This window comes from Thermobia domestica, chromosome 2 (assembly GCF_964235325.1).
Source record: "Thermobia domestica chromosome 2, izTheDome1.hap1.1, whole genome shotgun sequence".
Taxonomy (NCBI): domain Eukaryota; kingdom Metazoa; phylum Arthropoda; class Insecta; order Zygentoma; family Lepismatidae; genus Thermobia; species Thermobia domestica.
Window position 1 is genome coordinate 130,451,013 of NC_137455.1, and position 24,574 is coordinate 130,475,586.

Below are 24,574 nucleotides of genomic sequence, written 5' to 3' on the forward strand. Positions count from 1 at the left end.
TTATAATTTACTAACTGAAATGTCCGTTCTTACCGTAGGGATTAAGTGATTGGTTAAGATTTAATTGGGATCAGCAACGAAATTTTTGTTCCCGTCACGATCAGCATGAATGTCTTAAATACAATTTAAGAAATAAGCGTGTCAAAATATAACAAAAATATTGCTGCAAAATAGAAATAAAAATCTCAAAGAAGAGATAAAATAGGGGCTAATAAATATATGAGAATAACAAATATATGACTCATGTCGGACTGTGGATGTCACCACAGAGTGTTCCAATTACTGATTGAGTTTTATAGTCACTTTTGCTGCATTCGAACTATGCTGACAATTCTGTTCAATCCTCGGAAATCTCTATCATTGAGGGAAGCTCCCGCGTGGCTAATCGGTTAGTGCACGTGGCTTCGGTGTGAGAGATCTGAGTTTGATTCTTGGCGGGTGCTAATGCGGTGTCTTAAACTATAAGTTCACGTCTCATATAGGTTCGGTGTTGAAAAGGACGCTAAACTCAAATCAATCAAATCAAAAATGTATCATTTGAGGCTTCTCATACGTCTGCTATTACTCATCGCTAACGTTGCTTTGCTGTGAGTTATGTAAATTGTCACTATATTGAATATTGTTCCTCGTGACACACTTAACACACTGGCAACCTTAGATACACTTTTGTTGGGTTTAGTTTACCTGAATGGGAGACATGTTATCATACATTTCAATCTTCAACAAGAGAGCAATAAGTCTTCCCTGTGCTCATCCAACCGAGAAATGTCTTTGGAAGAAATCAGATAAGGAATTTTGCAGGTGTCCACTCAGCCGTGGACCCAACACCTCTCGTTATCTTTCGATCAGAGTTTTCCTAAGTGATTCCTTGTCACGCATTAAAAATAACAGGAAATCACTAACTAGTTCGTTTTTAAAATACTGGTTCCATCTTGCAGGTAATGAGGTATATAAAGGCACAATTATACGTGTTATATTCCTTCTTTAATTTTCTTAATACTGACCATTGGGAATAGTTTATACAAGTATACAAATGTATTACCGTTCAAGTTAGACTTTTATGTTCTGTTTCTTAGTCCGATTGAAAGTTTAACTTCTGTTTTCAGCACTGACGATATATATATATATCCAAACTATACTATGCACAAATATCAAAAGGCGTATAAAAAGGTTATGTCCGTCCGTCTGTCCTTTCAACGTTGATCGGCATTGGAACAAAAACGATAATATATAGCAGTGATCGAAACGATAATACGTATTTATTAGTAGCTCCCGGGGACATTTTCAGTAGATCGCGTTAACGCTCTGGTTGCTAATCTTGATTTTATTTATTTATTTATTTTTCCTGTTTTGACTTGCAATATGGAGAGTATCTCCTATAAGTTCTACAGTTGTCTTATGTATATAAATGCAAATTGTAATTACAACTTATTACACCATTTGAAGTACTAAATTATAAGAAACATCGCATGTTAAATTTGTTACATTATTACATCATATTCATACATCGTTATCATTTGCAAATCCCTGAACTGAATAATATTCTTCCTTCACTGAGCTGACGCAACAAAGGTAAGAGGCTTTTTTTTTTGTTCAAAAGAAAAGTCGGTAGTTCTTTTGGTTATAGCTCACAGTAGGATTTAAAAACGGTAGGTCAGAAGCTTCTTCCGGTTTTTAAGATTGCTACAAACGCAAATCGTACGATTCCTTGAAACACTGAATCGATTTCCGAAAACGCACGTCCTATTTATTACGGTTTTTATTCTATGGCTATCAACGTCGAAATCAGAAATTGTTGATTTTAACCACTTCAGATTTGAATAGAGTTAACGGAGTAGACGGAACATATTTCTGGTATGCTTAATCGATTACAGGAAAACGATTCTCGATATCTCTTACCGTCGTTGCTCTATGAAAATCAATATTGAAACCAGAAGTACTAGTAAACTTCAACCATTTTTGGTTTTAGTGGAATGTTGAAAGCGAAAATGACATATTTTCTTGAAAACCTAAATCAATTCTTTAAATAAAAAAAAAGCTTGTCACTCTATATCAGTGGTCGCCAAGGATATGAAGCTTCTGACCTACCGTTTTTAAATCCTACTGTGAGCTATAACCAAAAGAACTACCGACTTTTCTTTTGAACAAAAAAAAAAAGCCTCTTACCTTTGTTGCGTCAGCTCAGTGAAGGAAGAATATTATTCAGTTCAGGAATTTGCAAATGATAACGATGTATGAATATGATGTAATGATGTAACAAATTTAACATGCGATGTTTCTTATAATTTAGTACTTTAAATGGTGTAATAAGTTGTAATTACAATTTGCATTTATATACATATGACAACTGTAGAACTTATAGGAGATACTCTCCATACTGCAAGTCAAAACAGGAAAAATAAATAAATAAATAAAATCAAGATAGCAACCAGAGCGTTAACGCGATCTACTGAAAATGTCCCCGGGAGCTACTAATAAATACGTATTATCGTTTCGATCACTGCTATATATTATCGTTTTTGTTCCAATGCTGATCAACGTTGAAAGGACAGACGGACGGACATAACCTTTTTATACGATTTTTGATATTTGTGCATAGTATAGTTTGGATATATATATATATCGTCAGTGCTGAAAACAGAAGTTAAACTTTCAATCGGACTAAGAAACAGAACATAAAAGTCTAACTTGAACGGTAATACATTTGTATACTTGTATAAACTATTCCCAATGGTCAGTATTAAGAAAATTAAAGAAGGAATATAACACGTATAATTGTGCCTTTATATACCTCATTACCTGCGAGATGGAACCAGTATTTTAAAAACGAACTAGTTAGTGATTTCCTGTTATTTTTAATGCGTGACAAGGAATCACTTAGGAAAACTCTGATCGAAAGATAACGAGAGGTGTTGGGTCCACGGCTGAGTGGACACCTGCAAAATTCCTTATCTGATTTCTTCCAAAGACATTTCTCGGTTGGATGAGCACAGGGAAGACTTTTTGCTCTCTTGTTGAAGATTGAAATGTATGATAACATGTCTCCCATTCAGGTAAACTAAACCCCTTTTGTTAATTAACCAGACAACTATTATACGGCCTTTTTGAAACTCAAAGAAGTTTAGTGGCTCAATTCGCCAAGTCAATTTTTCTTTCTTTTCAATTTTTTGCATAAGAATATTTTTTTTAAAATGTTATCCTCTTTGAATTTTTAGTTTTTTTCTTTTTAAACAAGAATATTTCATTGTGACAGCAAGACAGATATCACTATTTTGAAAATAATGTTCCCTTCGTTGATCTAGAACTGATTTTTTGCTCGATAAGAAATACAATACAAACTCTTCTTCTTAGCTATTTTAACATAGAGAATCCTAAAAGGCACAAACTATATTTGAGGAGCTTATTTTCAAAAAGAAACAATTTAATCTGTAGTATTTTTTCTTTTCTTTTCCTGAGAAGACGACCTTTAAGTGTTTATCAACTTGTGATGAAATGTTCCACAACTGCCGATTTTACAGAAGCAGGGAATGAACTATGTAGATGTATTCCTTTTTTATATATAAACACGACTAAAGGGCCTAGCGGAATAAGCATGTGAAAACTGCCCCAAACCATATCTGCACCAAATTTACAGTGTCAATTAACATTTATGAGAAACTCAGTCTCCAAAAGTTTCAGCCCCCCAAGTGCTTTTGGAGGGGTGCTATGAGGAAATTTTGAAAAAAAAAATAGTGGAAGACTAACTGGGACACCCACAATTTTTTGCCAGTTTTGTCTTGAGAGGGTCCCTAACAACATATATTTTTTCATTTTGTTTGCAAGTGTACCTCATAGTGAAAAAGGCAAATACACATAGGTCAGAATCTATGTGGTATACATATGATTTAAACTGTACACCACTAGGATTACCAATACCTTTGAATGGGGGGATGAAGTTGTTATAACATTGGAATCTTATAATATCAAGTATTTTTTGTTTTAATGGTAATTGGTCTCTGAGGATGAAGGGGGTTCTCGACCCTGTTCGCACCTCCCTTGGCTACGCCATTGCTGTACATCAACTGAAATTACATATTTCAGCATTTTGTGTTAATTTTGCATATAATCAATGTTCTGTGATATATATAGATCTTTGTTTAGTAATTGTTCTTGTTTTGTAACAGTTGGTTAATAATATGCCTGTTGTTAATAGGTACTTACGTATTTAGTTTGTTTCGATGGTATTACTGTATATGTGTGTTTAATATGATCAAATATAGAATGAATTAAAAGAAATTAAGCCCTGTTTTCGTTCACTGTGAACATTTTACTGAGCATTTCAGCTGGTCGAATGATTTTCGATAAGTATCTCGCATATGATAAATAATACACAATAGCAGCAATCTGAGAATAGCAGCCAACAGTTCTGTTCACGAAAACCAAAATTGTTCGAGTAGTGGACGAAAACAGTGATGAGGATTAATTTCTTTTAATTCATTCTTTATTAGATCATATAAAACACAGTAATACCATCGAAACAAACTAAACACATAAATCCCTTGACATTGTTTTAGCGTCCTACTCTAAACATACAGTATGTATTAATGTTCTTTATATTGGAACCTAGCAATCAAGGTTTGTTCAAGTATTCCATACGTTATTTGAAGGAAATCTAGGATTTTTGCTTAGTATTTATTTAAGTTATTGCTAGATTAATTGCTAATTGAAAAATAATTCTATTCACGAGGTGTAACTAAATTGTAAAGTTTATGTTGTGCTGGTAACAGTTCTAGTTATGATAATTTACAACTAACTATCTTGTTAAGAGAAAATATATTGAATTGATGAAACTAGAATCCCGTACTCTTTATTAAAACTTTTAATAAATAACAAGTATTACATTATGAATTATTCTCAAAAATTAGATAATAATATCGTTCAAATATCTTCATACATTAGAAGGTAATATGCATTCATAGGAATTTTTGCGAGTACTTTTCTTTACCATTCTTATTAACTTTGAAAAGATTTATTTAAACTTCAAAGAATGATTTATATTCAATACTTACAGTGTTTAGTCAAAAGAATACAGTCTTTAACGTCAATATATTGGAAAATAGAAAGTGATACATACACGAGTAATTACTTATTTTAATTAAACGCAATTGAATGAGCTGAGACGTATAGAATATGTGAAAACTTTAATTATATCGATACTATGAATATACAATGTACTTATTGGTTTCTGTGACGAAATAACGTTGTTGTATGTCTACAAGAAATACGTGTGATTATAATTATATATATGAACTGAGGTCAAGTTGTAGAATATGATTTATAGGTTCTAATTATCCCTAATTGGTTTTCTGGAGTTCACCATGATTGAAAGCCTATACGACATGACCTTCCCTGTTATATACAAAGTGAAGTTACTGTTAGTGTGTCTGTAAACATAACGATATTTAACAGCTATGTATACACATAGATCTTCCTCACTGTATGTTTTCATTGAAATAATAATTATACATAAAGTCATATCTATATTTTAATGTGAATTAAACTAAATAAAATACACATCCATTATGTTTGCTTTAATTAACTTCACACAAGTATCACTCGTACCTGTAAATAATAATCGAAGAAATACAGTCATATAGTTCCATAAATTGCTCAATTATTCAAAAAAATATTTTAAAATTAAAACATGACATATCGTTTTGATTCATTTACTATACGCACCTTAAAATTTCTTTCCTGGTAAAGAAAGTGCAGTCCTGAGAAGGAAAAGGGCATTATTAAACTATTGTTCCATTTCAATTCAATAGAAGTAGAAACACACACACTCACACACACACACACACACATATATATATATATATATATATATATATATATATATATATATATATATATATATATATATATATATAGAGAGAGAGAGAGAGAGAGAGAGAGAGAGAGAGAGAGATTGAATGCTCACTGAATTGTGACCACCCCTCCACACAAGAAAGTGTGGCCAGCAGTCGAGCTGATTACATGATACCCTCACTGGTAGTATTTCTGAGAATGAACACATGGCTACATGTTCGCAAACAGCACACTTATCGGAGGTGGGCAGGATCCAATAGGATATGATTCTGGGTACCCGTGCAATAGGTGCGTTAATACCCGAGACAGCGATACTTGTCAGATGCGCCGAGACCTTCCTGTGTAGTGAAGGTCTACAAGGAGTTGGAAGAAAATGGGGTAATGGACTCCATGAGACGGAACTGCAGGGGTGTAGGGAAGTTCAAAATATGAGGTAAGCATTACATCAAACAGCTCGTGACAGCCAGACAAATCATCAGTGTTCGGGAATTTCGTGACCAATACAATGGTGGATTCACAACATCCATATCCCAAGCTACTATGTGGTGTACACTATATGCCGCAACTACATGGCAACTATATGAATTTCTACAGTAGACCGCCCACTTGTCACCCACTCCTTACGACTCGTAATCGCCGGTTTCATCGCGCTGGGACACAGGAACACGCTAATCGAACTGTGGATGATTGGAAGAGGATGTCATGGTCCGATGAATCACGGTTTGTGGTACTCCTCTTGGACGGGTGTGTGTGTGTGTGGCGCCAACAGCACCTAGCTATGGACCCCTCGTGTATGGTGCGTATCGTACATGTAGGTGGGGCAGCTGTATGGTTTTGGGGATGCTACTGTTGGTATGATCTGGAACCGATGGTGTGTATGGACTACAGCTAGACACCCATTGTATACCAGCAGGTGTTACAGGATAGCGTACACCCTACAATGCAACAACACCTCTACCCACACGAAGACGGCATTTTCCAGGACGACAATGCACGGTGCTACCAAGCCAGGATTCTAGTTGTTTGGCTTAAAGAATATTCCACGGAGCTGCAGCATATGAATTGGCACTCTAACTCACCGGATTTTAATCCTATAAAAAATTTATGGGATGTTGTGAAACGAGTTCGCATCATGACTTTTGCACCGACATCTGTTAGCTCATTGTGGAATACCATCAGGAATAAATGGTGTCAGATTCCCGTGGAAACATATCAGCAACTACTAGAATAAATGCCATGCCGTGTCCAGGCAGTCCTCTGAGCAAAAGGTAAACCAACGAAATAGTAGGTAGGTGGTCGCAATTCAGTGAGCACTCAGTGTATAAATCTTAATGTGTAAAGCAACTGGGAAAAATCAACCAGAGTCGTAAAGAGAAAAATTGGCAATGTTGTCGAGAAGCAAGATATGCACCCTATTATCCACTTATCACTTTCAGAATATTCTTCATACCTACCTCCTGATCTCTTTCCTAATCAAGATGCAATATATAGATAATGATGAAAAAGAAACAGAATAAATATGTTAAATTAAACCATCGTATTAATTGTACTTCCGTAGAAGTAGTGAAAAAGGTCTATCGAATCCTATTTGCCAGCAATCTGCTACGGATCAAATACCAATTGTTGTTACATATAGGTTTCCAGGCAAAACAATTAAGTCTAAATGATTTGTTGTTCCATATCGAACACTGAAATGCATTGCTTAAATTTCAAAGGATATAGTGTGAAAAGTGCCCTTACACAGATTGCTGTGATATTTATACCAAAGATACCTCATATCCAAAGATAACTTTGGAAAGAAAATCAACTTCAAATTCCTTCGAATTTCTAAGTTATTGTTGAAAATTCGAAAATAAAAAAGTGTTCTTATCACGAAAACAACTTAAGTTATGAGGGTGAAATAAAATATCAACATACTTTGCTTGAAGGACCTTGCCGAAAACAAAACAAAACAAAACAAAAAAAAAATAAAATAAAATAAAATAAATAAATGTCTTTCGCCCTTCAAATTTCTAGCGAAAAGCGCATCGAAAATATTCAAATTCAAATATTTTTACTTGTGTTTGAGTGATCACCTTCTATTTTTCATCATAGAAGCAGCACCAACCTACCTATAATATATTTGTACCATGGTTTGATACTTGCGGTGCAACTTGGTGTAAAATCAGGAAAACCAAAGTCGGACACGCCTGGAAGGTATGCAACCCTTGTTAAATCAAGATGTTTTGGCTGACACGAATACTGTTAGAAGTCAAAGGTGATTGAGTTTGAGTTTCTGACTCCTCATGAATGGTTCTATGTGGGAATGTAACTCTCATAATCGTACCTCCTTCACAAACAGCGTGACAGCACTAGTGATATGTGTATGATAAAAATCTAGGTCAATCAAAAGTTACCTATGTTCAACAATTCATTGTAAACAGTTTGATAGTTAAGTGAATTCTGCTCTTCTATGACTACAAAGTATGAAATTAAAATATTATAGAAATTACCGTCTTTAAAAGAGGAATTTTCGTAAAGGCTGGAACACGTTTCAACTCGCTTTAATGAGTCTATGTACCGAGTTTCATCTCTGTAACTTGACAAGTTCGTGATATACTGTATTTTTGACAAATTTTGAATCAATCTTCTTTAATCAAAGTAACGTGAAGCAAACCCAGTTTGATAGAAGTACTAATGTTCCAAAATTCATTAAAACATTTCATCCCTTTCCCAATGATGCGATGAAAAACAATAGACGTTTCCGATTTCAATGTGTTGAAGAAATTAAAGAAGTTGCCCCTTTTCCTTCTTAAGCTAAACCTTCGTAAAACCTAAAACGTGCTCCCGCTTGCTTATAATGAGAAGTTTATATACTGAGTTTAACTCTTTCGCTGCCACCTTGATTTCAGTAACCCAACCCAATGTGCCACGGGGGCCGCGGTGGCTCAGTGGTAGAGCGTTCACCTCTGGTGCTAGGGGTCTCGGGTTCAAACCCTGCTCCCGCCAAGTGAACTTTGTGGTGGACAAACACCGTGTGCGTGGGTTTTCTCGGGGATCTCCCGTTTCCTCCCACTTTCTTCATTCCACCATTTTATTCATTACTCATTATCACCGTCTCCTTTAGCCTAACCGGCATAACCGTGGGACATAAAACTCAAAAATTTCATTTCATTTCCCAATGTGCCACCTACACTTTTGCAACATTTAGCCTTTGGTAACAAACTAGCTACATCTAGCAGAAAGCAAGCACACTACAGAAAATGACTAGGCCAACACTGTGTGCCACCAGAGTATAAAAGCTCTATACCTGCATACCACTTTACAGAGAATGTCTACAATGAGAACTATCTCTTGACGTCAAATGGCGTCAATGGCAAACATCAATAGGCATGAATGACAACATATGGCGTCAAGTGCGAATGAACGAGCTAACCTTCCTAACTTGTGGATCTCGTAAGATACTTTTTTTAGCATGCATTTTGAACCCACTTTGTCTCTACTTTGAACCTTAGCATACATGTGACATGATAAAAAAAAAAAAATAGTTAGAGATAGATATCATGTTCCAAATTTCATTCAAACGATTCTTGATGCAATCACAAACAAGATTGCTTTCACTTTTATTTATATACTGTACTGTAGATGTGCTATATCCATATTCCATCGAAATACAAGAATTAGGAATGGATTAAATAATAATTCCTAAATCATATCGGATGCAACTTCATAATATTTATTATAATTTAATGTTTCCTCTTTTAACACGCTTTTAAGTTCCTTTTGAAACATGTTTTGCTGTCTCAGAGCTATAAATTATCCCATTCTTTTTTCAAAGGCTTTTTCCTTTTTCTCTCTGCTTAGGTGAACTAATTCAAAAAACAATTGTATTGCCATAAATATTAGTTTGATTATAATATGAAATTAACTGAAAATAATGAAAGTAAATTAAGAAGGCCCACCATGATAAATATGTAAAATAAGTTTTACTATGGTGATATGAACAACCAATACAAGAATTAATTACCATAATATTATGTGAAAATAAATGAACAGAAATTAGTTACAAAAATAAAGTATTGTGTTTTATCTTGTTATTCTCAAAATCAACACCTTGTTCCTTTTTATTTTGTACTCTGAATTTTGACTTAGCTTAAATAACTATTGTACAGTGATTGATGAAAATAGACTCTATGTGATGTAGAGGACTAATAGACTCTATGATAGATAATGTTATAATTAACATTTAAAGTGTAATATTATATACACTACACGAAACGAACAAATCATCTGAAAGAACGAAGAATGAAGTAACATGAGTAGAGTATCTAGTTTTGTATAACAAATTTGACTAGAATTTGAATGCACACAGAGAAAAGTATTTTAATATGAAGTTATCGGACCTCCATTTCAATGTTTCACCATACAGCATATAAAATATATCAAACATCTCCGGCAAGCAAGTTGATCTTTCACAAATCAATTTATGTAGTAATTTTGTTTGATTATACCAGTCTTATAAAGCCATGGGTTGATTGAATTAAACAACCCTTTTCAGCATTGGAACCAGGGCCGGATTAATCCACTCTATAGTGCTGCCAAAATGTTTTGAGCCGTGCAAAAATGCGAACTAAAGCTCACACTCTCGACACACCCACGCATTGAGCCAATAAGAGTTCAGGTGTTGCTAAGCGAGAGAGCCTTAGCGAAAGAGAGTAGAATTCCTTCAGCCGATAGCAGCGCTTGGAACGGAAGACTAGGTAAACCTTTGAGTTTTACGTCCCACGGTTATGCCGGTTAGGCTAAAGGAGACGGTGATGATGAGTAATGAATGAAATGGTGGAATGAAGAATGTGGGAGGAAACGGGAGAACCCCGAGAAAACCCACGCACACGATGTTTGTCCACCACAAAGTTCACTTGGCGGGGGCTGGGATCGAACCCGGGACCCCAAGCACCAGAGGAAGACTAGGTGTCTAGTGAATGTGATATATCTATAGAGCTCTATGTTATCCTTTAGAACCACGTAATGGCTCTTCTTTAAAGTAATGTGATGTAATTTAAAAATATAACTTAAATACTTTGTTGCTGTGGTTCATTCTGAATTAATACACGAAGAAACTTTTATATTTGAACCAACTATTTGATCGAGATATATTTTGATCTCGAAATGGGAAAAACATATATTTTTAAAAGAAGAAGATCTCAAATGGGAAATTTCTAGGACTGATTGAATTGATTTTGACTCATTGATTGATTTTGTACAAAATTGATTTTGTAATATCTAAAACAAGACAGAGGCAGTCAAATATATTGACTTTAGGATACATGCCGCCTGGATTCCAGCTTAAGTCTAGGCCAAACCTTAACTGATTGGGACTTTATGAGATAAAACCTATTATATTCAACTGAAACAGAACTTAAATTTTTGCACTAGGGGCCGCGGTGGCTCAGTGGTAGTGCTTGGGGTCCCGGATTCGATCCCAGCCCTCACCAAGTGAACTTTGTGGTGGACAAACACCGTGTGCGTGGGTTTCCTCGGGGTTCTTCCGTTTCCTCCTACTTTCTTCATTCCACCATTTCATTCATTTCTCATCATCACCGTCTCCTTTAGCCTAACCGGCATAAGCGTGGGACGTAAAACTCAATGATTTTATTTCATTTATTTTTCAAACTTTTACACCCAATGAATATCACGGTCGCTACACCACTTCTTTAACAAATAAAATATGGGAACAGTGGTGGCTCTTAAGGAAAATCACATTGGTAAAAATTTAAATTCTACCACTACAAGCTAAGTGAAAAAAGCTCATCTTATGTACTAATTCTTGCACACAGATTTCTGAAGATGTATGAAGCTTGTAGAGACAAAAATTAGTTTTAGACTTCCAAACTATGCTATGCATAAGAGTCGGAAGTCTTATAGAGCGAGTTTGTAAAACAGTAAGAGTAAAACAGTAAGAAACATAGAGATGTGGTTTTCTGCAATCAATTCATTGTCACAAGAATAAGTTCCATCATCTTCACTAAACCCTCTATTCAAACCGGAAGTGGTTAAAATTAGCCATTTCCGTTTGCAATTCTTATCGACATATAACAAAAATCGTAATAAATAGCGACAAACTGTTTTCCCAGTGCCAAAAAATACCATCCGAATCCGCAACATTCTACCAAAACCGAAAATGGTAGAAATTTACTAGTACGTCTGGTTTCAGTACTGATTTCCATGAAGCAAAACGGCAAGAGATATCGAGATGTAGTTTTTAATTTATTTATTTTTTTTTCAATCAATTCACCTTCCCAAAAGTAGGTTCAATCTTGTCCCTTAACCCTGTATTGAATCCAGAAATGATTTAAATTAAAGATTTCCGGTTTCAACATTTATCGCACTAAGTAGCTATCAATTTCGTGCAATGGTTTTATCTGTCTTGCATATCAAATACATATATTAAATGTATTCCAGAAACAGGCATAAAATTTACTTATGAAATAGAAAGAATTTTACGAAATAATATTTAAGTTTAGCATAACGTTTCAGCACTGACGGAAATGAGACATCGACCTACAGTTTAAGGTGTAAACCGAACGACATTAATGATTAAAATTTTAATGGTCTCCCGTCGAGATTTAAAGCCGGAATTACGTGCACCAATAGCAGACGCATTGTCCATTAGACCAATGGAGAAGGCTTTTACGAAATAATGTTATAACTCTCTTACATTTTATTGCAGTTATTAATCTTGTATAGCAACTATGTTTCAAGCGTGTTTAAAACATTAATTCAGTTTTGAAGGTTACAATTGTAAATTTTAATGGAGAGGGTTGCAAATGAAATTTAGTTTCTATCGAAGTTTATTTCAATTATCATTGCTCTTTGGAGAAGTCTATAATGTTTGTGTTACATAATATACTAGAAGCTTTTATTTATTTCTTTTCTTTTGTTTCCTTTTGTCTTGTGGTGTTTATTAACATCTAGAACACAGAGTAAAATGGTTTGATAATGCTTTCTAGTAACTTTTTTTTTCTTGCAAGCAACTGAGGCAAAATTAGCACGTAAATGTTCCGAAGAATATCAACTTTCTATACTAGTTTGATGTTTCAAGTTTCATTTTGTAGTAGGCGATGATTAGTACTCGTATTAACAGACATCACAGGAAAGTTAGGGAAGGAGAGAGGGGAAATACGGAAAGCTGAGGGTGAAAGCTCGAAACGTACTTTAAATTACCAAAGTCATTAGCGGCAAGCAGATTTGAACGACACTCTGAAACTCCGGGATTTGATTGATCGTACTTTCACGTCCATCTCACAGTTGCCGATTTTCAGAAATACATTAAAACTGCTACACGTATAAACAGAGTTTCTAACTTTAGGTTTCATAAAATAACCAACGAAATATCAAGTAATAAAATGTACCATATACTGATTTAGATTATAGAATTACTGTACACCATTAATAATAGCAGAGACCGCTGTAGTCAATGGTAAGGGTTCACCTCTTGGGGTGGGGGGTTCCTGGCTCGATCACAGCTAGTGCCAAGTGAGCTTTGTTGTAGACAAATATTGTGTACACGGAATTTGTCTACGTTTTCCAGTTACCTTCCACTTTTTTGATTCCATAATTGCATTTACTCTCATTATCACGGCATAATTATGAGGCATAAAACTGGAAGGTTTTATTTAATTTCAATAATAATATCCACTTTTTTCTGTAAAGCTCAATAAGTACATTTTATTCCTCATTAGAAATAATTCTTTAGTACAGCGTTTCTCAAGTGACGTGTCGCGAATACATGTCAGGTGTGTTGTGAGATTTTCATTAGAAGAAAATACAAATTGAAGAACATAAAATGTAACTACAGAGCTCGCCTCCTTGGTGTGGACGTCTAGATGAGACTCTGTCCGTCATGAGTTCGTCCATGCATAGGTATGTTTTGCAAAAATCGCCAGGGACAAATATCTCACCAGTTTTAAGTTTGATGACTTCGGATATTTCTAATGGTAATATTTCTTTATCATATTCCTGCTTAAGAGTCATAAGTTTTTTTTATGTTAATATGTTTCTATTCAAGAGTCTTACGTAATTTGCTTGTGAGATGTGTATCTCATAGACGTTATATATATATTAATAGTATTGTATGTATATTAAATATTAAAAGTATATTAAAAGTATTGCATGTATTTTTATGTTTGCTTTTTTGCATCTAGGAAAAACGTCACATGTAGGAGTGTTGCGAAAATTTGAAATGTACTTTGGTGTGCTCCAAAGGAAAAGCCTGAGAAACGCTGCTTTAGTATTATATACATTCGAACCAGAAGAAACTATGTTCTTTTTCAAACATTTAAATTATTACACTATTTCTCACTATCTCCAATATTGAGATCCATTTAGATTGTCCCGAATGACACATTCTGTTATAGATTTCAGAAACCACTACATACATACGTTGTTTAACATTATAAATTAAATTGATTCACCATTTCCTGGATAAGAAATATTGTATTGTTGATTGACGTTTACACATTTTAATGATATCAATTCCTCATTATTATTAGCCGTGAAGGAAAGTTTCATGTTTCTTTTGTTATGTAAAATTGATTTAATCCAACACCCGTGCATGTGTAATTATTTTTATTGAGAATTGCAACGGCTACAAAGAAACTGCTGTATTACACTGACTCTGATTATATGATAAATACCTTGCAAGATCAGTGTCCCATTCTTTCACTTTTAAATCCCTACATAGATAAATACAATGATGATACAATGAAATGTACTAGGTTAAAAGTTCGAAAAGTCTTCCGCTTTAGGCAGCTGCTTAAACTGCCTGTTCCATGAGAACGTTTGTAAAATTTATCCCAATTAAGTCCCCTGAAGTTAGGAAACAAATGTATTATTTGGGGTTACAAATAACGTGTAATTATCCAAATAGGCAGTATGTCAATGCATAACAAACTTGTGTCATTTAATAATCTGCGTATCGTTATAAGTTCCATTGTTAGACTCGGGCACTCCTCTAAATCTGGATAGGTCATTTATGTAGTAGGATTTATTGGTATGTTCCCTTTTGTCATCTTAAATACTTTCTCTATTCTTGTTTCTATTAGGCTCCTCGAGCCTTCCTGTTGGATAGCATCTCTAGCCATGTTTCTTCTCTTGGTAATTCAGCTTTACTGGCTCATTTTATGCGTGTAGGAACATGTGTAGTGCACCACCACGCACTCGGGACTAGCCTACAGGTTTTGAGTAAACAAGAATTTTTAACAAACTTATATACAACGAAGTAATTGGGATGTAATAAATAAAATTCAGACTGGACTGACAAAACATCTATTTGCGTTCATTGCTTGTTAAGTTTGTTCAAGTTTAAAAGTGAAAGTTTATAACCACACTGGAATCGGGTGGAAAATGTTTAAAATTCAGGACACAGGCCACACCTGAAACAAAAAGAAAAAAATATTAAAGTTGATTCTATATATTATTTTATTGTTCAAGTATAGCAAACATTGAAATTTGAAACAAGAATATAAATATTTACCTAAAATAAGTTAAGCCATTCTAAGTAAAATTAAATGTAGTAAACTACAGCTATCAGGATTAAGACTTGAATGTAGTGGAAGAGAAAGCAGAAAACATTTGTTATAAGTCTCAACGAGATATATTCCTTATTTTAATAATCTGCTATTTTTAGGGGTTTATTTTGAAACTTAAGATGAATATAAACATAATGCAATTCTAAGTAGTTCAGAGATCTATAAAGGAACCTTAATTCCAAGGGCGCCGATCCTGGGGGACCGCTCCCCTCCCCAAAGTTCATGTTGGCCCCATATTGTATTTATGAATATACAATAAGAATATTTGGCATAATTTGAATGCAATTTGTCTTAAAATCCTCATATATATATATACCTTCTGCATCTGAATCCCCCCCCAAATTTACAGAGAAATCGGCGCCCTTGCTTCCTTTCTTAGGTTACACCCTCTGTTTCCATCATAGATTTAACGTTTTAAAATAAAACTCAAGCCCCTTGAAAATCTAGTAAACACAAAATCGTCAGAAAGCTAGCCTTTAAAATTTAGTGCCGTTTCTAATATATGGCCTATATGGTATAATATATACAGGGTTTGTCCGGAAAGTAATAGGACTGAGTCGATTAAAAAAAATGATTGAGCCAATCGTTACAATTCTTTAAAAACTTTCAAAATAGGCTCCTTCTGCGTCGATGCAGCGGTGCCAGCGCAATTTCCAAGCATTGAAGGCGTCACGGAAGTCATTCTCCGGAATAGCGTTGAGAGCCGCGGTGCAAGTTGCTTGGATCCCCTCTGTCGTCTGAAAATGCTTGCCTTTCATCGGACGTTTCAGGCGAGGAAACAAAAAGAAGTCCGGGGGGCAGATCTGGGCTGTAGAGCGGCTGCGGAAGCGTTGGAATGCCGGCCTTGGTCAGGTAGCTGTTCGCAAGAAAGGCGGTGTGAGCCGGGGCGTTGTCGTGGTGCAGCTTCCAGTCGGCTCCGATGTCTGGTCGGACCCGATTGACCCTTCGTTTGAATCTCTTGAGCACTTCCACGTAAAACTTGGCGTTGACGGTTTGTCCAGGAGGAACAAATTCATGGTGGACGATGCCTTTGATGTCAAAGAAGACAATGAGCATCGTTTTCACTTTGGATTTGCTCATTCTTCCCTTTTTTGGGCGAGGAGACGCCGGCGTGTGCCACTCGGAAGATTGCCTCTTTGTCTCGGGATCATACTCAAAGATCCATGATTCGTCAGCTGTGATTACGTTATTCAAAAATTGGGGGTAACTTTCACATGTTCAAATTTTCTTGGCACATTTCCACTCGCCGCAATTTCTGGTCGTCAGTGAGCACTTTCGGGACAATCTTCGCGCACACCTTGCGCATGTTCAAATGCTCCGTCACAATTTCATGAACCACAGTTTTTGGTAAATTTAACATCTGGGCAATTAAAGGAATACTTAGTCGACGGTCTGAGTTCAAAACTTCGCGCACACGAGTCACATTGTCGGTGTTTTTCGAAGTCGAAGGTCTTCTAGCTCGGTCTACATCGGCGACCTCTTCCCGGTCCTCCGAAAAGGCCTTTTGCCACCGAAACACACCACTTCTTGCTAAAGCATCATCTAGGTAAGCCTGCTTGATCATATCAAATGTCTCTGTCGCAGATTTACCAAGTTTAACACAGAATTTAATCGCGTACCTCTGCTCTAACGAACGCTGCATTTTCGGCTTGCACCACTCACAGAAACACGTCGCGCGAAAAAGCCTGTCCTGACTCTCCGTGTGCTCGGAGACAACTGACCAGCCGCTCGTTCGTTAGCTGGAACGCCCTCTACCAGATCCGGTTGGTGCGCGCACGCTGCGAAGTACAGTCATGGCGGAATAAAATCAGTCCTATTACTTCCCGGACAAACCCTGTATAGTGAATTTTAGAAGATGTTACAATCCTAAGAAACTGTACCTCATGTCGTCCGCGAAAATCCAAACAATAGCTTCATCAAGTCGATCGATCCAAGTAAATGATTAACAATCACCTAGGAAGGAGATAATTTTGTCTGGACTATAACAATAACAGTAATGACAATATTTAGTATAAAGATAATGAGGAAAAGTTACGCTGTTTAATTTAAATGAAGTTAAAAAGGCTTGTTTGAAAACTAAACATAGAATATTGTCTATTACTAAATCTATGCAGCTAATATTGTGGATATCAAATTGTAGATATCAAATGGGGTAAACGGAAATCCAACCTATCTAAATATAAACATGCAAATAGTACAACAAACTATATACACTATAAATACTACTACTACTTACACTACATTATACTACCACTATCACCACTAGTCACTGCTAGTGATAGTTTTACAAGGAACATCATACTTTCCTTATTCTCTAGAAGCTCTATATCTATACTAAAGGTTACATACAACATTTGGATATACCACTACATTAAATTTCCTACATTTCCAAACGAAATAAAATAGTAAAGAGATACTTATCTTTTCTGGAGATGAATTCAATGTCGACGCCGAAGATTCCGAGGACCCTGAAAGAAAATAAAACATTAATAAAAGCTAATGATCAAATCATATTTACTTCCCTTACAATGTTATTTATTTATAATTTAGATGTTGATTGTGAAACAATATATTTATTAAGCTGTATTTCTTTTCCTGCTAATTTATTTTGATGTTTTATTTATGTTTACACAGGGGTAAAAATGAAGGGGAATGCGGGGAACGCCGTCCCCCACCTCGAAAAAATATGTACGGCGTCCCCCAGTTCCTAAAAAATTACAATGGGCAAAGATAGGCAGGGAGAATGGGGTGACGTCATACCGCTACCTACCGTCCCCCTACCTTTTCATACTCACTTTTACCCCTGTAAACATAGATGTAAAGTTTAAATAGATTGTTCATGATATAATTTTTCCATATCTTAGATACAAATAATTAACTGTTAAATTCTTTGAGTTGTCATTGGAGAGATCCTCACTTTCCTTTCGCGGACCTTTATCTCCTCGAAACTTTTCTAGATTATTGTTCTAGATGGCGACTGTCTGTGGACCAATTTGAATTATAATCTAGATCGTTGTACAAGAGGAACTGCGACGCCAATTTGAATATCAGAAAAAGAAGCATAGTATATGTTACTTCCGTTATTAGTAATTTCCTACACTGAATGGGTGTCCCACAAAGTGGTTCAGACTGGTTGAACTTTAATAACTCGAACCAAAATAAACAAAATATGATTTTTTAAGTCACACAAATGTTCAAAGCATTACTGATGATGTTCTAATGTGGAATATGTTCAAAATATTCTCCATTAACAGCAATATATTATCGGCAACACTGTTGAACAGACCGACAAACACGTGGTATGGTTTCTATTGGAATAGATTCACAAGAAGTCTCAATCGCCCCTCTCATGGCATCCAACGTACGTGGTTTTGTTGAGTATACAGTGCTCTTCAGAGTTTCCCACAGAAAAAATCTAACGGTATTAGATCTGGAGATCTCAGTGGATACTCGAAATTTCCTATCCACTTCTAAACAAATGTTTTATCCAATAATTGGCACACGTCTCGATGGTGATGTGGCAGTGCACCGTCTTGTTGAAGAAAACAATACAGATGTTGGTAGAGTTGTTGAACAGCTCGCATAATTTTTTCCTGCAACATGTTAAGATACTCTACGTTGTTTAAAAAATAATGTCCCGACAAGTCATCTGAGAGACACACACTGATAACACAAGAAAATTAACAGCTCGTTCTTCCATAATATGGGGATTATCTCTTGCCTAGTTCACACAGTTGTGACGATTGCTGATTCCATTTAATTTAAAAGTTGCCTCATCAGAACAAACTAGTCAACTGTTCATTATCATATATCCATTCACAAAACTGAATACGTCTCTTCTGATTGTCCTCATTGATTTCATGAAGCAACCTGGGAATGTAGGTTTTCCACTTTGCTTGCTTTAAAATGCGGGTGAACACTGATGATTCACATAAAGCTTGCCGTATGGACTTCTGAGATCTTGTGAAAGTTTGTAACACTGCTGCCACCTAGTGTTCTAGTTTGAGGGAAATTTCCCTAATCTAGGGAAATTTCATAGGTAAATTTATCAAAAAGGGAAAAGGGATTTTTTCTGATAAAACGTGAAAATCAAGGGAAATTCTTGGGCTGACTAATTGACCAATATAAATGAATAAATTCTTCTTTGTTCTTCAGAAATAAACCAATACAATAGCAGTATGTTGTGTGTGTTTCCAAAGTAACATAATTTGCACCAATTGCTGGCTGCGTGTATTTGTGTCTTTTTTGTTAAAAAAAAGTGAAGGAAAAGGTGAAAAGTGGAAGCAAAAAGCAAATTAATAAAAAATGTGCTTAGCACTTTCCTATAATAAATAACTAAATTAATCTTATCACATAACTTCTGTCAAGGAATTGGACACTCAACAATCTAGGGAAAATTTGATAAGAAAAGGGAAATTGTTTGTCAGTCGAGGGAAATTTTCTTAACAAAACCTACGAACCTCTTTCTTCGGTACTGATTTCATCTTGCCACACCGTTCTTTCTTCGGTCACACACAGCTTCTTCCCTCTCAAACTTGTAGCGTAATTTCCTAATTGTTACACGTGACGGTGGCGCAGAACCAAATTTTATCGGCCATTCGTCTCTGCTTTTCTTTCATGTTCTCACACTTTTAGAAAGACTTTAAAATCCACTTTCGTTGCTCAAAGGAAAGGTTTCCAGCCATCTTGCCAATAACTTTCGCTACTCGTAACTGAATTGAAAATAAAAGAAAAAAATGGATGGAAAAGAAAACAAACACAAATGAATGGTTACACACACTAATCATGAGATTGCGAAATACTAATTTGATCAAATACTTCTCTGTTATTAACATTCAAACAGTGTAAACCTCTGTATGGGACACTGTTTGAATTATAGAGTGTTATACAAACACGTCAGAACTAGAAAATAGATAACATATTAGTTATAATTAGTTGTTTGTGTTTCATGAGGAAATGTGGAGTTTGACTGTTCATTACATTTTCTGTAAGTGGTAAACGATAAGTAAAAGTTATTTAAGAATATTGTAAATTAAAAAAAAAAAGTTGCTTGAAAATAGAGTGAAAAATTTGACTATTACCAATCGTATCTGTACATATGTTTGAATTAATACGGATACGTAAACACACACATAGGCAATGAGTATGAACTTTATATATATTATGAACAGGCATAAGTACTTGACAGTCGTAACCGAAGTCGATCGTAGGTCGACGTTTAAAAATTTTGAATTTCAACTATGTCTGATTTCAGTTAGGCAAAATTTTGATTTTTCGTTGTATCACAATTTACTGTACCGCCAAGAGCAATTTTTAGCCGAAGGTAGTGTTGGACCTGGACTTGGACTTTTAACTTGCCAAGAAGTATAAGATTAGAGAAAAGAACGTTATTATCCAATCATATATAACTATGTATGTACATATACACATGTGTGTTTGTATGTATGAGTGTGTGTGTGTGTGTGTGTGTGTGTGGCCGAAAAGAAATGCTGAAATGCTTTCACAAGCACACAAGAAAGCTATTTTTACAGAACGTTTGAGTAGCAATATGGTCGAAAAGATAAAAGCACCGGTATAGTTTCTGTGTAGAGAAAATGTGAAAATAAGAAAAACTCCCCTCTCACATATATACCCAAACATAACACTGGGATTTCACACGCCAGTGCCACCCGCTCAGAGAGACCTTTTTCTACCGTAAAAATAACTTTCTCGTTTTGCTGTATGTTTTTGTGTATTTTTTTTTTTTTTTTTAGAAAATTTCCTCTTTATTTTTTCTTTCTTATTTCGCTGTAGCTGGCAAAAAATCCGCGAGAATATCTGAAGGAGAAAAATATTAGCTGGTGGTGAACTTGTGTCATGGATAGAATGAAATGGCGTGATCATGGTAGACGCGAAACTGTGGGGGAGCAATACAGAGTGAGATGGGAAACTTATAATAGATATGGTATAGTGGGGCAACTTACAGATATGGAGTTTTAAGAAAAAAAGGAGTTGAGGGAAAACCGTTGAGGGAAATTGAAGTGGGTTTCTCTTTAGGCTTGCTTGGTTTTAAGGGGGAGAGGAAAATAAATGTAGCTATAGGAAATTTTCACTAGGAGGATTTTCGTAGACGCTATATCAAGGACAGAAACAGGTGCAGGCCATCTTCATCAAGGGACACAGTTAGTGGGCTGAGGGATCGAGGAGTTTCTGCTTTCACATCGTTTCCTCCCCGAAAGAAGAAACGTAGGAAAGTCTTTTTCCCCCTTTTCTTGCCTAGTTTCCCTGTGGATTTTCTGGCCGCCTATTGGGGAGAGATTGAGGAGCACCGAGAGAGAGCTACAGATCTCTATTTTTGGAGAAGCAAGTAGAGAGAGGGTTGTACTAAGGTAGGTGGGGAAGGGTCTTGAAGGACGAGATGTGGCAGGTGGCATAGGTTCCGGCAGTTATTGATCTGGTAAAAAGGTCACAGAGCTGGAAAACGGGCATTCAGTGACCCCTCGCTCTATCACACACACATACACACACATACAGAAGACAACGTAGCCAGAGAGAAGGAGAACAGAGGAGTAAACTGCGCCCTAACCATGCAACTGTTCAAGTATGTTCGCTTTGAAAACTCTGTTCAGTGCCAATTTGCGGAAGACTGCTCCTATGTAGTAATGTGAATAAAGTCGTCACAAAGATTGTGTCAAAACGAGCAAAAGGAATAAACTATTTGGAAATGTACACGTATCTATGTGAGGAAATATCTGTTTCTAAACCGATATGATCATTTTTTTTTCTTTTCCTACTATTAAAATCAACTTACGTTGGGCCAAATGACTATAAACATTCCATATTTTATTTTACTTATGATCGTGTCTCAAATCAAAAGAATGTGTAGGCACCGAACAATGCCACAACTTAAAACTTTTACTGGACGGGCAAGCATTAATGATTGGGCATCTCTAGAAAAATATGAAGTTCAGCCCCCTAGAATATTATGAAGTTTGGAAGCCCTAGAATTATAAACCTTAATATACATGTTATTACTTTATCCCAGTTTATTACTTTATCCATTAAGGATCCCAGTTAGCACTTCATTGAAATAGTGCAACTATTTATGCATCATCTTAGGAAAATATGTTTCGTTGAGATAACAGGGCAACAGAACCATCTTAAATTATTTTAACTTCTTCTGGAAGTGGTGGACTCATTCCATGCTTCACAAACTATTGACAGAACTTAAAAGCCTAAATAACATAAAGAATATAAATGGACCCTAGCAGGAGACATTATACCCTTCATTTAAGAGTTTTCTCTTTTTTTGTACGGGGTAGAGCACTGAACTGTTCGATGCTTAATCTACACATTCATGTACATATTATATCATATGGAGTAAGAAAATTTGTCTTTGAAGTGGGTCCCCACTTCAAATGGAGGTTAACTTTAATGGAGGTTACCCTTCCTACCTCCTCCGCACGTTTACCTAAAGAAAAGAGAAAGGAGTTCGACCATTTATACAACGATATTTGGTGTTTTTTGTATTGATAACTAGAAACTGTGGGAAAAGGAAAAGTCTTACAATAAACATATAACAAATTTTACAATAGTTTTTTTCTCAAATTATCCAAAAATAAATAAATAAATAAATAAATCTTTAACTTAACATCCAACGTTTATATCCTAAAAGGTGAAACAGATGGATGGTTAATGACGGAAAGTGAATGAATATGAAATAATTGGTGGAATGAGAAAAAGGATAGAGTAGGAAAAGGGATGTCCTTGAGAAAACCCAGATACAGAATATTGTCCACCATAAACTCAAATGACATGGGATCGAATCATAGACCTGTCGCACTAGAGGTGAGATCTTTGCCAATAACTCACCATTCCCTCATCCAAATTATGCACGATTCAGTGAAGTTTTGAACAAGGTGTAATACAAAATTTTCAGTGTTAATAAGAACGGAAATGTCTTTACACTTAATTGGGAGACGCACAGTGGGGCCAAACCAGGCAATTCTTAGCAAAAACTTGAAAAATGAAGCAAAAGATTGACTCGATATAATTTGTTATAATAAAACCTTAATAGTGTACACATAAGATAGTGTGCAGGAAAAGAAGTAATAGCAGCTTACAATGAACGCATGGCACGTGTAAACTTGGTTATCCGCCGAAGCCGGAGAGGCGCTGCTTAGTGACAGAAGATAAGAAGTTGACTTTGAATGTGACTGTCCCTACATTGCGTATAGATATTCAGTGGCTGGTAAACGTGGTGACACGACCTACATGTATGTATCGTTTTGTATATTTAGAATGTTGATGTGATGTTTAGTAGTACTACTATTTAATATCATTTTTGGAAAATGCTGTGATACTGAAAGCACATAAACTATGGTCAAATGATAGAATGGCATTGTAGTAGAAAATATGGCATAACGTGTCTGTGATTTTTTTTTTAAATATGTCATAGCGGAAACATTGTTCTTACTGTATGCAAAGAGAAAATCTGCACATATTTGCACTTTTAGGAAATATAACACATGAAAATGTTTTAGGAAAAACGCATTCTGGATGCAGTGCTGCTTTTGAATTGAGCTGGGGTGAATGTGAGAGCAAATGTTAGGTTATTAGACGTGTGATCTCCATGCACGCACTGACAAAATTGAATATAAGTCGATTCTGGCAATTTTGACCCCAGACCTCGTTGGGGGCTTCGCCCCCAGGCCCCATCTTGTTCCCAACATCTAGTCATACTTCTCTGGCATTCATCAACAGAACTAAACTCTAATCAATCATATTTTATTAATGGTGGTGACATTTTGAAACGCCAATGTTTCCTAAAGGATCTACGTACCATAGATGCACCATATTAAAAATGGTTTTGGTGAATTCGGTGTTTTGTTTTTACGATGCGTGCATAGAAGTGACATTGGAATCAACTGTAATGTGCTCCACTCGCTCCAGCTCAGAGTGTTCCAATCAAAGCCCTGAAATGAGCCCACGTATTGCACAATGTATATGAAACAACCTGAACAGGTTACCGATGCGTGTAAATCATAATATTATACGTATGTTTAATATATCTGATAATATATTCTTATCAAGGACTTATAATGAGATAATTTTTATACATTGAAGCGTCCTTGCTTCATCATTGTCATAACGAATCCTCCACAACTTTGAAATAATTT

General features: G+C 35.7%; 1 protein-coding gene across 1 annotated transcript in view; it reads right to left on the reverse strand.

Moving 5' to 3' along the window:
* Positions 1 to 5,751, reverse strand: part of LOC145679737 (calcium and integrin-binding family member 2-like) — a 127,906-nt gene extending 122,155 nt beyond the window's left edge. The window contains exon 1 of the mRNA XM_081750301.1: positions 5,719 to 5,751. The gene's annotated coding sequence lies outside the window, so the exon portion shown is untranslated. The remainder of the gene's footprint in view (positions 1 to 5,718) is intronic.
* Between the last annotated feature and the right edge of the window lie 18,823 nt (positions 5,752 to 24,574).